This window comes from Amphiura filiformis, chromosome 2 (genome assembly GCF_039555335.1).
Source record: "Amphiura filiformis chromosome 2, Afil_fr2py, whole genome shotgun sequence".
Lineage (NCBI taxonomy): Eukaryota > Metazoa > Echinodermata > Ophiuroidea > Amphilepidida > Amphiuridae > Amphiura > Amphiura filiformis.
The window spans coordinates 62,972,349-62,988,326 of NC_092629.1; positions in this window are offsets into that span (position 1 = coordinate 62,972,349).

The following is a 15,978-nucleotide window of genomic DNA, read 5'->3' on the forward strand; positions in this document are numbered from 1 at the left end:
ATTAATGCGGACGATAGAGAAATTTGGTCTGTCGTAGAGGACGACATGAGATGGGTATTGCGGACGTGAGAGAAATACTTACGTAATATCTTTGGTGAAATTTGTGAGGTTGAACTTGTTCTAGTCAGGGCCGTTCCTACCATTAGGCCAGGTAAGGCGGTCGCCTAGGGCGGCAAACGTAGAGGGGCGCAAAACAAGGGCGCAAAAAGAAAAAAAACGGGAATGGAGAAAGAAAAGGGAAGACAAAATGAGGGCGGATAAAAAATAAATAAAAAGGGGGCGAAAAGAGAAACAGAAAACAGGGCGGAAATAACCAGTGGCGTAGCGATGGGGGAGGTGGGGGCACGTGCGCCACCCTTAGAGCAGGCGCCGCCCTTAGGTGGCGCCGAATTGACTAATTCAGCATCGATTCTGCGCCCCTCCAAGTGATGAAAGTCAAACTTTTCGCGCGCTTCGCTCGCATTTCGCACAAAATCGTTTGAAATATAAATTTAAGACCGATATTCAATTTCATTATAACCAAAATTAATTAGTGGTAAGCCCTACTTGTGCACATTTTTGCTCGCTCCACGCGCAATTGTTGGGGGTGCGTCATTATGTATACTCTGGCGCCACAAACCCTAGCTCCGCCACTGGAAAAAACTGATGAGGTTTCATGGGGGTATCCCCCCTTCACACTTTTTTGTATGGTTTGGTGGGGCGGCAGGGAGAGGCTTTGCCTAGGGCGGCAAAATCCCTAGGAACGGCCCTGGTTTTAGTGTCGGCACTTTGATACTAAATTCCGATCTTAGACCATGCGATGGTGTATTTCTTCTCCTTCTTTAGATCCCATACATACCGTGATAATTCAGTGCTGTACATGTGCTTCTTGTCCCTGAATGACTGCTGGTGGGTATAATCATTACTCGTTGACTGCCGATAAAACGCCCAATAAAGACTTAGTCACCGGACCGCGCCGGCCAGTTAAAGTACATGCCCTATCACACCACTCCACACCATACATAAATTCTCCCAGTCACATTTCCCAAATATGAAATTAAAAAAAGTCAAATTTTAATTTACTTCTTTTAAAGTTTGGCAGAGGCGGGGTTCGAACTCACGGCGCAACGCTTAGTACTCTATGAGCCTAGCGCCTTAGACCACTCGGCCACTAAGTCTTGTTGTAATTCATTTGAAACTTATTTAAAAATATAATCGCTACCACGTGACAAGCAAAGACAGAAAACGCATTAGGCCCTATATTTTGGAATTTTATCATTAATGTGTATTATAATAGAGCTACCATTATTTATATTGTTGAATTCTCAAGCGCATCATTTCGAATTGGGTTTTTATTCCTAAAGCCCGATACTGACTCCACCTGTACATTTTAATTTCATCGCGGGATGCTGAGATGTTTGAAAAGCATCGCAGCATCGCATACCGCTGCGAAGTGGAGTCAGGATCGGGCTTAATTCGAACCACCAGCATCCATGGTTCGATGTAGAGAGTCTTTCCTATTCAGAGGAAATATTGCAATTACACACCTTATTGCCTTTTAACAATAACCAATGACACTAGCACGTAATTCCAGTCAAGCACCAATCTTTAATCCTATTGTTGAAGAGGATAATAAGCTTGTACTTATGTATAGCATTCGTAAAAAAGCTTAAGTCTTGGTTTGCTTTGGTTAAGTCCTGTTCAAGTGGTGGATTAACCAACAATTAACAATGAGAGTACATTCCTGAACCTCGTTCAGTTGGCGATGATTTGAAGTGACCGCCAATTATGACCATTTGATATTTAATAGGGCCTACCAGCAATGTGGAAAAAAAGAAATAATGTAGTGCCAAAATAATGTACCCTTTTACGGAAGGAGCAAAGTTTAACAAGTTACAACTCCGCTTCTGCAGTACGAATGTCAGCAGCGAATGTCAGGTTATTATTTCCCAGTCTTGAAAAAAAATTGCAGGCAGAGGTGGGAATCGATCTCGGTACCTCCCGGTTAAAAAGCACTGTGCAAAACCACTAAGCCAACTAAATATCTGCCGTGAGATGCTTGACATTAATCTTTGATATTGCTGAATGGAACAAATCGCGGAATTAAATCAGTAATAAAAGAAGTAGATTCTTATTTAGCGGCCAAATTGGATAAAAGGGGAAATATTTGTCCCTGCTCTAAAGAAAATATAGGTTAGAAAATTATCAAATAAATTTAAATTAAAAATTGAGACTTTATATTTATTTATTTCACAAGGCGGCATTTTCACAGACAAACACTGTATATGCTAAAAACTCGACCCTCATTACTAGATGATGGCATAGCTCCGTGTTAGAGCATCAGACTGGTAATGTCAATATCGTTGGTTCGAATCCGCCTGCCAGCAATGGTTATTATGATTTTAATGCTACGCTACAATTTGTTCAATTTTTTGTTCATTTATTTATTTATTCATTCATTCATTCATTCATTCATTCATTCATTCATTCATTCATTCATTCATTCATTCATTTATTTATTTAAATAATTTGATATATTTGAAAGGGTATTTGAGCAATTTGAAATTTTTACCCCGTATAATCCTATGGGGTCATTTTGAACCCACCCCTCCCAAATTGCCAAAACCTATGAGTTTAAATCATACATAATGATCAGTACGTCAATCATGAGTGAACACCGGTTGGTCACTGCATTTATTTGGGAATGGGTAGGCACTGCAGCTTGATTCAACATCCACAACATGATAATGTGTGCACATGCTACATTATATACACTTGTAGGCCTATGTTGTTGTTGGTGTATAAGTAATGGGCCTTGCAATTGAAATGCCTCAAGCTTTTAATCCGATATGCAGATTATCTATTTGTTTTCATGAATTGGAAGACATTCTTTGATGTATTACTGAGCTCAATGATCTGAAATTACTGGAGTGTGAGGTCAGCATAGTATTTTATTAACAGAAAGTATAGAGGCCCTGCATGAAATTATCGATTGGCTCCAAACAAAGGATTTGAGCCGGTGTCCTTCACCGTAGTTATGGCGGAGTGCAGTCCATTCAATCAAATGTTGTCATCAACCTATTTGATTGCAATCATGCTTTTGTTGAATGCATTTGAGTAGTCCGCCATATTTACGGGATGATATGTCACATGCAAGGCCTCTATTCTCCAAATTCATTTCCTAATGTATGTGAGAATGATACAATAATGACATGATGAACATAGTCATTGATGCATCAGTTTTAAAATAGACTAGGCGGTTACCATATTTGGCGGTTCTCGGCTGGGCGCGATTACCAGGCTGATGGTGACATGTTCATATGACAGTTTTTACTAATTTGACCTCAGATGACCCCTGGCGACCCCAAAATGACCTTCCAAAAATTTGGCTCTAAATGTTGACTGTACCCACCAAGTTTCATGCCCATACGACAGTTTTAGTAATTTGACCTCAGATGACCCCTGGGTGACCTTGGATGACCCCAAAATGATCTAAACTTATAACTCTAAATGTTGACTGTACCCACCAAGTTTCATGCCCATATATGAGTTTTTACTAATTTGACCTCAGATGACCCGTGGTGACCTTGGATGACCCCAAAATGACCTTCAAAAAATGTTGTTTTAAATGTTGACTGTACCTACCAAGTTTCATGCCCATACGACACTTTTAGTAATTTGACCTCAGATGACCCCTGGGAGCGGACCCGGTGTCAGATGACTTTAAAACGAACATAAACATCTTCTTGACAGGACAGAACTACACCCACCCACCGAGTTTGAGCCCCGTACGACCTAGTTTCATGCCCATATGACAGTTTTTAGTCATTTTACCTCAAATGACCCCTGGGAGGGGCCCGGGGTCGGATAACTTAACGAACATGAACATCTTCTTGCCAGGACAGAACTACACCCACCCACCGAGTTTGAGTCCGTAGGACCTAGTTTCATGCCCATATGGCAGTTTTTAGTCATTTGACCTCAAATGACCCCTTGGAGGGGGCCCCGGGGTCGGATGACTTAACGAACATAAACTTCTTCTTGCCAGGACAGAACTACACCCACCCACCGAGTTTGAGCCCCGTACGACCTACGACGGCCTCACATTAGCAGTCACAGACAAAACCTAAATCTACAGAATATAGGCTATCCATTACTCGTCTCGAAAGAGCTGAAAATAAATAACTTAGAACATTTTCTTGATGTCCTTTAACATGTTTCCATAGTTAACCATCGTTAGCCATGGATATCTATGCTGTAGAACTGACCGGTGACTAAGTCCGATTTATTGGGACGTTTATCGACCATCAACGAGTAATGATGACGCTTCTTGAAGGTCAGTTCAGTAAGTACGATGTAGACCTTGGTGTTGTCCTCGTTTGCTGCTTTCACTTCTGCTTTGTAGGATGATGCTGGGGTTAGACACTTACCTTGTAGGGGACATGTTGTATTCTTGCGGCAATTGCATAACTTACCTGTCCTTCCTTTCTGGTCTTCTTTCTTGGATGAAACCTTCTTGTTGTGAGACTTGATAATGCTGGCTACGTTGGACATACAGCTGTAACTTACCTTAACTGTGTTCCTGTTGAATATTTTGTTGAGCCAATGTTGATTGTGACATTCTTGCTGTACAGTGGATTAAACCAAATGATGTTGCGTATCCGGTTTCGCGTCCTCTTTAGGTCTGTTTTCTGTGTAGGATATGTTTTCGGAGTATCCACTGGATCTTAATGCGTCGTTGTATACTGGTGCTGCGTCGTTGAATGCTTCCATGCCGTACGAATTGTCTGATATGCGTCTACTGACCGAGGCTGGCAGGTTCTTGATGATTGAAGGCGGATGATTGGAGTCCTTGGGGATGTACAGGGGCCTGTCGTTAGGTTTGCGATATGGATAGTACTTACCATTGTTTAGGTTGAGGGTGATGTCAAGGAAGTTGATTGCAGTCGATGGTGATTTTTAGGCCTAAGTCGCGGAATGTCTTAGCGATATCTTTCCGTGCTCGATCAGCTGCGATGCCCGATGTACTTTTGATATAAACTGCAAGTCCGTCGTCGCGGTAAAGTCGGATGTTCTTCTTGTCAAGCTTCCGGGATAGTGTGCTGAGAATGTAGAGCACAGTGTCAACACCCTGTATTATAAATATTTTTTTCCATACAGCTCAATATTCCGTTGAAATCAATATTCTATTATTGACACAGATAAAGAAAGCCCGGGGAAAGAAAGATTCCATATGCATTGTTTTATAGGACGTGCACCTGGAACTTAACTAAATGGGCTAAACGCGTTCCTTTCCTATAAAGTATAATTGTCATTCTCAAAATTAAATATATCTCAATTTTTACATTGGATTTCAAATTTTTTACATTAAAAATGCAGTAAAAGATATCCACAGCAAGCTGCAAGGCCCCGCTAATTAGTGTACTGCTTTTCGAGTGAGTGTAGGCCTACTGGAAACAAAACCCTGGTTTTACCTGAAAACAATTTTTTTTTCTTGCAATAGAAACATCATATGGGGTACTAGAGCATGCACAAATCGTACGGTGTAGAATATAGAAACGCTGTGGTATCTCATATGATAGTCATGCTTAGCCTGAGTCGCTCGGCCTATCTCGAACAAAATCGCGATGCGTAGCTGTTAAAAAACGAGAGGATTCGCTGTACTATCACGGCAATTTTTAACACGAAGATATAGGGATGATGACGATGTGTAGAGTCCGATTAATTCACAAATCTCCGCGCCGTCGTCATTCAGGGACAAGAAGCTGTAAAGAAGAAGGAATACACCACCGCATGGTCTTATTGGTCTATCGCCGCAAACGCACGCGCTTACGACAATGGCACCAAACGCTGTTATGTTTAACGGATAATGTGAGTTCCTACTTCGTACACTGTACAGTGAGTATGTTTTTTGCATTTATTTTTTGATAGGCCTATATTTATTTTCATCAAGTTTGGGTATTCCAAGGCCAAGCTCTTTTCTTTGTATAACACTTTATTTGGTGTGCAAGAAATGTAATTATTTCAATCACCAAGTATTCTTACAATATTTTGAAAGCAAAGTACAGCCCTGTAAACACCGAACTATTTTGGATTGATGCCTTGAATCTTGAAGATGATACCGGTAATTGACTGGAATAAAATTCATGATAACAACTTTACTTGCAGTAGGCTAGGCCTAATGAAACTCACATGAGAGTATTTTACTTTTCATAGAGCTGTTTGTACTAATAAATTTCTTCATAAGATTGGTAGAACTAATTCTCCATTTTGTTGTTTTTGTAAAACAAATGATGAGACCCTGGCGCATTTGTTTTGTGAATGTGACAAAATTACTTGTTTGTGGGATGGCTTGAGTGCCTTGATTCAACCGTGAAAGTAAAACCAGGGAGTGTTTTGGAGTCTCAAATTTTCAGAAAATGTTTGTTTTGGATGTTGAAGAATCTGAGCACAAAAATGCCATCAACTTTCTTGTTTTATGTTTGAAATATTATATTCATAGATGCCAATTTCAGGATGTCAATCCTAGTTTTCAAGCTTATAAGAACATGGTGAAAGTTAAATTTGGCACAGAATATAAAATTGCAGAAAGCAAGGGAAAACTGGGTTATAATTTTAAGAAATTTTCCTTTGATCTTGGTTTTTATTGGGATGCAATTTTCATTTACCATTGTGTGTTTATATATATATATATTTTTCTTGCCATAGTGGACCATATTATTTGCACTGTGATATGGGAATGTTTTCTGTGTTTTGTCACGTGTCCTGCATATAGGCCCCCTATGTGTGTTTGGGGGATGGGTGGGGGAGGTTGTGTTGACTGTTGAGGGGGTGCTTGGGTGGGATTTTTGTTTTTGTATAGAAAATCCCATGTCTAGTTTTTTGATGCACTCGTAACAAACAGTTGCCTGTAAAGTGTGCTGAGGCTTGTGGATTAACGTCTTGGCGTTGTGCCTGTGCGTATCGCACTATAAATCACTGCGCTTTTTTTTGCGCTTTTTTTCATGCTTTTGCTGGGCTACCACTTCTTTTTCTGCTTGTCTTTTTCATCACTCTTGGTAGTGCGCAGCATTTGCTCTCTTTTTTAATTTTTTTTAACGGAGGTATTCGCTGTCGTAGTGCACGTTAGTAACCATTGATTACTGGTTCAAGCCTGGGCTCATACACCTGTTCTGAATTTTGATATGCCATAGGCTTTGTGTTGTGATAATTTCGATCAGAGGTTCGTAACAAAGAAAGTGTGAGCCAGTTGACCTAGCAACGGTAATATTCTAACGTGCACTACGACAGCGAATTGGTTGGGTCCTGTTGTCGTGGTGGGGCAGTATTATTTAAATCTCATTGTCATAATCTGATTGTTTCTTTGAATATTGGTCTGGTGGGCCCCCTTTCCACCAGGCCCAAGTAGTGGCAAGTACAGGTGAATAGAAATGGGGGAAAATGTTTCAATCAGATGGCACTTCTTCCTGATAATTCCTTACGCTTCGGTCGTATTGGATGGAATCGTTTCTTTTATTACGTTAATAAGCCCCACCCTTAATCAGGCAGGCTCTCAAAAATTTTAAGTAAGTAAGTAAGTAAGTTAATACTACTAAGTAAGTAAGTGGACAATATTTGCCACCAATAATGCTAGTCATTAATAATGAATATAATTTCCGTGGTGTTTAAGAACCCTTCATTCCTGGTAATTGGGAGCCAATTACGTTTGAATTTGTTTTTGAATTTGTTTCAGTATTCCTAAGTAATACTCATGATTAACACAAGTCATAGTTTTTAAGGAAAAAAACATAACACTACGAACAAAAGCCTCCCTCAAACGAGTTTTGTTTTAGTTTAGTTAGTGAACATGCAAAAAATAGAGGGCCTCCTAACAAAGTTATTCAAAGCTCAGCTGATTCAAAGTGGCGATAATTTCTCAACAGAGGGCCTCCTGTTCAAATTTATTCAAATTACTATTACTCCAGGCGGCGAGTGGCATGATAGAGCCGGCAACTTGTGAAACCGCCCGGCCGTAATGATGGCATTTTCCATGTACTCGGTTCCCGGGACTCGGTTAGTTGTGGTTCATTATCGAACCCCAACGGTTTTAGCTTGTATTTATATTATTTATTAATATAGGCCTATTTGTTTGTGATATTTCAAGCGTTTTAAAATTTCAAAATAATCCCATTCAATTACACGGTTGACGATGGAAATTTACTGAATTTAGAGAGTGCACGGCGCATACCACCTGTATTACTCAGAGGCCTGACCCCAGACAAACGATGGCCACAAAAAAGTATGGCAAGTCTACATACTTACTACAAGGATGTTGACATTTCCCCCCATAGCGGTTTAACCTAAGCTTGAATTTACACTTAGGGCTAAAAGACCCATTCAGTGATCCCAGCGCAAGTGTAAAAAAATTAAAATTATTCATAAATTGCTTAAAAGTCAAGGATAAGTCATTCAAATTGTCATTTGGTATTTTTGAAATGACAAACTTAATTGGCCAAAAACAAAGAAAACAGCAGTGCTGACGAAGTTGACATGCAGCTAATTTAGATACATGTCAGTACCGGTATCTAAATTACAGATTCGTGTAAAATGTCTTATTTTGTCTATAATTATATACACGGCTTTCGGCTGAACCACTCGCAGGTTATGTTAGCACATCTATGGCAATAGACTATTCCATAGTCCATTTTTGATGTTAATCATGATGAAAGCATTCAGTTGAACTCGAAATTATACTGATATTAATTACATCAAAATACTAGTATAAAATTGTTATGAAAAGGTTTATATAATTATATTAGTGACAGTAAAAGTAAAGTGTACGTAGGCTTATATTATTGAATGCAACATATCATAATGTCATAATTGTATTGGCACTTCAATACTGAATAATTCTGATTTTAGAATCTGCCAGTTTATTAATCGCGAAGTTCACCTAGTATAAAATTGTTATGAAAAGGTTTATATAATTATATTAGTGACAGTAAAAGTAAAGTGTACGTATAGGCTTATATTATTGAATGCAACATATCATAATGTCATAATTGTATTGGCACTTCAATACTGAATAATTCTGATTTTAGAATCTGCCAGTTTATTAATCGCGAAATTCACCTAGTATAAAATTGTTATGAAAAGGTTTATATAATTATATTAGTGACAGTAAAAGTAAAGTGTACGTAGGCTTATATTATTGAATGCAACATATCATAATGTCATAATTGTATTGGCACTTCAATACTGAATAATTCTGATTTTAGAATCTGCCAGTTTATTAATCGCGAAGTTCACCTAGTATAAAATTGTTATGAAAAGGTTTATATAATTATATTAGTGACAGTAAAAGTAAAGTGTATGTAGGCTTATATTATTGAATGCAACATATCATAATGTCATAATTGTATTGGCACTTCAATACTGAATAATTCTGATTTTAGAATCTGCCAGTTTATTAATCGCGAAGTTCACCTAGTATAAAATTGTTATGAAAAGGTTTATATAATTATATTAGTGACAGTAAAAGTAAAGTGTACGTAGGCTTATATTATTGAATGCAACATATCATAATGTCATAATTGTATTGGCACTTCAATACTGAATAATTCTGATTTTAGAATCTGCCAGTTTATTAATCGCGAAATTCACCTAGTATAAAATTGTTATGAAAAGGTTTATATAATTATATTAGTGACAGTAAAAGTAAAGTGTACGTAGGCTTATATTATTGAATGCAACATATCATAATGTCATAATTGTATTGGCACTTCAATACTGAATAATTCTGATTTTAGAATCTGCCAGTTTATTAATCGTGAAATTCCATGTTAAAAATAGACTATGGACTTTCAATTTTAAACGGGATTTTGAACGGGCAAAGTCCCTAACACTCACACTGTCAATCATACTTGTTTATCAATCAAATTTAACCGCAAGCAAATACAAGACGCGTTCATGCACTTATTGACGCGTTCATGCAATTACAAAACACAAAGGCGGGTAGGCCACATACTTGTGTACCATGTAGTTATTAATGGTAATGACAGATACCCGGAGGATTTAAACCATAACGAGATCGGGGCGACCAATCACAAGCCAGATCCATTTAAAGATGCATTACATCATGGCCAATTTTATTGAGTAGGCCAGATTTCCGACAATCTCATCCATAGAAGCTCATAGACAGCCGTGTTAAGCATCTCTGACCGCAATCCAAAGTCAGTAGTCCACTTGGGAAGCTAACAAACAGATGGAGTAGGATGACTGAAAAGAACCGTGTGAAAATCTATCAATTGTGCACACATTAATTAAATCAGAGTTTTAAGCTTAAATACAATATCCAGAGTATGCACAATGGGCAAGTGGACTACGGGGTAGTCTACTATGGCAATGACAAAGATACCAAAATCTGAATTTTGATGATTTTTACGATTGTCCGGATGAGCAAATCATTGAATGGGTCTTTAATTTTGTATTGGGTCCAATCTCTACCATGGGAAATTTGCAATATCTTTATAAATATTAAAATTATATTTGTACTAGATCTGGGTTTATGCGTCTCGTATTTGAAAGAACCAATGCCTAATTGCAATAATTGGAAATATTTGGAAACCACACTCCAAAACTGGGTGCTATGATGTAGGGGAGACTGGGGCAAAGTGGACCATGGGGCAAAGCGAAACACCCCCATTAACTTCTTTATATGCTGCCCTCATTCTCCAAGCTCATGTATTTAGAACACGGCATGGATCCAGCATTGTTTGTGATAGGGGGCAATCGAGCGAGTCAGGTATAATTATCTGATTTTTACAGAAAATGTATGTTTTTCCATAAATTCTATATTCTATGCATGGTAACAGGAATAGCATACATTAGCGTACAAGATAGTGATGCATGTCGAGAAAAATCTCACCTGGTCGGGGCAAAGTGAACAATAGTCCAACGTGGATGCGCACACAGGGGGGTGTCTGAGGGGGGATATGCCCCCCTGAGAAGTGAGAAACTTTTGCAAAATGAAGACCTAATTGAAGCCATTTGGTGGACCATTTTTACACTATCATTGCTTTTTAAAACAAAAAAGGGCCCGAACTCGATTTGTAAAATTTTAAATGTAACACTGACACTTTATAGGCATAAGACTTGAGATTCGCAATTAAAGCATGCGTGGTGTTGAATTGAAGTCGGCTCAGAGTCCGTCTTAATTGGCCTACTGACTTTGGTGACAAAATGTGACGGGGCCCTACATATCGGTGGGCCCCGTCACATTTTGTTCGGGAAATCACGTGGCAACATTTTAAGATTTCAGGCTTGTTTACTAGTTAATTGCCATTTGTACTCTTTATTATTTATCTTTGTTAATTAACATATATTTTAAATGCTGATAAATCGTTGTTGGCAGATGATGATATCTGTTAAATTCAATGTTTTATGAATATAATTCTACCACGCAGAGGGGGTCACATAGCAGAATTTCACACCACCTGACTTAGTTAGATTTCGAAGCTCTGCTCTTCAAATTCATGTAAATTTCAAAGTTTATACACTTAATATAGGGTAGGTGCAGGTAATATGGGACAGCAGGTAATATGGGACACCTGTTTTCATTTTAACAAAAAGTAGCTTAGAAAAGGTAAACACTTTAAGTTGATTTGTTAAGTGTTTAGAGACATCAATTGTGCTTCTAGAAATGCAGTTTTGGAGTCTGTGTATCAAACTCTTGGAAATCAATGCCAAAAAGAGTGAAATTGCCCAACAAATTATGTCGTTTTTTTTGGCCTGATATAAAATCAATGACGTCACATTTTATGATTGTGTATCCAAAAACTCTGGTACTGAGGGGCATTTGTCATTTTTATGATCTTTAGGTGATGGGTTAAGCTTATCAGCAGGTAAAATTCCACTGACAAGTGGCACTTTCCTTTATAAATGATTATTTTCTCTGATTTTCAACTGAATGGGTGCAGGTAATATGGGACACATAGGAAATTGTGTGCATTGTCAATGCGAAAAGCAAAACTATTTAGAAAATTGAATTTTCTTGTAGAAATTTGCATTTAACATTCAAAATCATGTAACAAACATGTTTTTAGAACAAAAGAGTGATTTTCTGAACCTTTTGATTTTCACCATAGAGATAACACAGTGTCCCATATTACCTGCACATGCAGGTAATATGGGACACTTGACGATGACGTCATTTTGACGTCATAGCGTCCAAACAAACATAAAAACAAGGTAACATTGCCTGTTTTATTAATCTTAAAGGACAGGTTGTTCATCATAACAATCTCTTGTGGGCATATCTTCTTTAGTTTTTATGCAAATAAGCTAAACGTCCTTAATGGTCCCATATTACCTGCAGGTACCCTATTTAATATGATACTATTTTTTTGTTATAACCAACTGATACACGAAATATACCGGTACTAGCGATCGTTATTTATGGCAGGGGGGGGAATGGGTAAATTTAGGGGGGAACACGAATTTTGTTTGTGGTCTTGAGGGGGGAACCTGAAATTTTAGTTGAACCAGGAGGGGATTGTTAAATTTTAAATGGAGAAAATGGGAAAACAAGGGGGAACGCGAAAATTTTGAGCGGACGCGAGGGGGGAACGCGAAATTTTTGTCGATATTTTTGCCAAAACACCCATTCCCCCCCTGCCGTAAATAACGATCGGGCCCTAACCTATACAGAAAGGTGATTATCATCAGCCTTCACTCAGCAATTTGACATGCCCGGCATATGCAGCCATTCTCCGTCTGGATAACATGACTGTCGCCCTCAATATACGTCTGGGCACAAATTTAAATAACAATACATGTACGCTATTTACATATCAATGCGGCCTCATGCTAATTAAAGCTGCCCCATCCAGGAGTTCATCTATGGTGGCGTCTCCAAAAAATTTTCACTTCGAAAAATCAAGTCTGCTTCGACAAGTTTAAAAATCCGCATGAAACTTATAACAATTTTAGTTCATTTTGTGGTGTTGATCAGTGTTCGTTCTAAATCAGTAGGCCTAATTTGAGGTAAAATACCGGCATATTGTAAAATTCGGTAAGATAAAAGGCATCAAAGAAAAAGAAATGCCATTCTCAAGACATTCGGTGGTCTTAAAAATGAAATCTAATATTTTAGTACTTTAATTATCAACATAGAATTCAAACATAGGCCTACATGTATACAACATCAAGAATGTTTAAAGGCCCCACTTTTCTCCCGGGCTTTTCTCATTAACGTACTAATAGCGTTCCAAATTTGTATGTTTTTGGCGAAATCATCAAAAACTGTGCTGTAGCACAGTTTTTTGATGATATCTTCAAAAATACAACGATTTGGCACTCCTAATTTCAATATATGTTAATGAGAATTTTTATGTGCTCCATCTGTCAATGAAAAATCATACTTGACACTAGTTAGACCCCACTCAGTGTAGACCCCACTATAGACTAGGCCTATACCAACATGACCAAGAAGAACATTGACACCATTGAAAGAGTTCAGAAGAGGGCTGCCAGGTTTGTGTCCAACACTTAATACGGGAAAGATACCAGCATCACTCCCGGGGGGCCACTCAATACATATGTGTTGTCATCACCGAGCAGAAATCCACGGGAAAGGGTACTTTTTTCACGCATAGCCGCGGTCCGCGCGGACCGCGAATAGGGTAGCTATTTTATGCCCATTTGGGGGAAAGGGTATACATTTCAACACAGGTCAGCGTTTAGGGTATGGATTTCACAGACATGGGGTCGGCGATTGAAGGTATGGATTTGGAGGACATGAAGGGCCGGTTTATTGACCACCTTTTCTGGCATTTCTGGTCAGTGAAAAGGGTGACCTTTTTATGGTGGTTGATGAAAGAGTGCCTAAATAGGCCTATTAGTGGTCAGTAAAAAGCCTCCCTTTTTTACAAGTAGGTCAGTGATTAGGGTAGGTATTTTCACATGCTCGAGATCCGTGTTTAGGGTGTGAAATTTGAGGGCCTGCTTGATGATGACAACACATAAAAGCATATAAGTGGCCCCCCTGGGGCATCACTGCCATGCCATCCTGAAAAGACTGAATTGGTTCTCGCTTCAGGCACCCGGAAACAGTGGCGTAGCTGCAGGGGGGGGGGCAGGGGGGCACTGCCCCCTGGCAAAAATTGCCTATTTGGGCCCCGCCCCTCAGACCCTGCGCCCCCTAGCGCTATTTGGGCCCCCGCCCCCTAGCGAAGGGAAAAAGGAGCGAGAGAGAGGAAAAAGAGAGGGAGAGAAGGGAAAATGCAATACCATACGATTATTGTCAATAAGCCTGGCAAAAATTGTCTATTTGGGCCCCGCCCTCCTAGTGCGGGAAAAAAAGAAAGGATGGAGAGAGAGAGGAAAAAGATGGGGTAGAGAAGGGAAAGAGAAAGAGAGGGAATCCATAGGCCTGCGATATGTAGGGCCATGCGATTATTATCAATATACTCGACAATATACTTGTAATGACTTCTTGAAGACAAAGAAATATAAATCTTTTGAAATGCTAATTGCACAAAAGCATCTATAGGAACAGTATATTGACTAAAACAATACAATTAATGGTCAACCCAAAAAGAAATGTCGAAAAAGGTGGTCAAGAAGGCTGTGTCCGACATGTTTCTTGTAGCATACATACCCCAACCGAAAATTTTCAGTATCGACACAAAATTTTCCGATTAAGTCATTTACCATTGAGCTATTTCAGGGGCCGGATTTACGATTAGACCAGATGGGTACCGGGTCCAGGCCCCTAAAATAACCTAAGGTATGTTCCCCAAAACACCATGTTTTGGACCGAAATATGGTAACATTGCTAAATTTTGCGCGCTTCGCGCGCACTGGTCTTTACGTAAGATTTACCTTCATTTTGGGCTAAAATTGTCTGAAATTGGAAATTTTTAACCAGGAAATTAGCAAGAATTATGGCCAAAATTCATTTCTATTAAGACCAAATTAGTAACAAAAAGGCAAATTTTTCTCAGTAATAACCCGGATTACCATTTTCTCTCTTGGGCCACTGTATTGCCAAATTTAAATGTAGGCCTATTTACCTTTGTTTTTTTCTTTTTCTTTGATATATATTTGAAAGTGTACTTTTCTTTGAAAGTACACTTTCTTTTCGATGGGGGTGCGTCGCACCATTCGCACCTACCCCCATTTTCGTTTGGTGGATTTGGGCCCCCGCCCCATACAGGCTTGCCCCCCCCCCCTGGAAAAATACCAGCTACGCCACTGCCCGGAAAGAAGGCTGAATGGCCACCTATATATATGATATTAGTAGTCCGACGAGTAGGACCTTTTTTTTCTAAGTTACCAGACTCGACTCATTTCACTCTATGATCACTATCTCACATATGGTGCAAGAAAGACGAATTGCGAAAGTCCAGTGACCGCGCCGCCCAAACTTTTTTCGGGAGGGGTGGTAAGTGGATTTTTGTGGTTAATCTTTCTTGAGCGATTAGAGTCAGAGTCTAGTTGCTAACTAAGAAAAAAACAGGTCCTACTCGTCGGACTAGATATTAGTCAGTCACGCAGATCACATCAAGCCTATAGACATGATAAAACGACCAGACCCAGAAGAGGACACTCACGGCAATTCCAGCAGATCACAGAGGCTAATGCAAACTCCTGGTGAATTATATCATGTATATGGGGAGGGGAGGGGCAAAGATTTTTGGCAGGCCAAAAGGGGTCAGCATATTTTGGCAGGTCGAAAGGGGGAGCCAAAGCGATTTTTGGCAGGTCGAAAGGGGGGGGGGGCGAATTTTTGGCACATATATTTTGGGCGCCATTTGATATAAATACGCCCTAAAAAAAGGTGTAGGAAAACCGGCAAAGTTCCCTGCTCGCTGCGCTCGCATTATAATTTCAAGACAATTTAAGGTTTTAAATTCGGGTTCCCCAAAATCTTGCATGTGTAAGGGGGGGGGGGGCAAAGTTTTTTGGCACGTTAAAGGGGGGGTAAAGCTTTTTGGCACGGCCAAAGGGGGGGGGGCA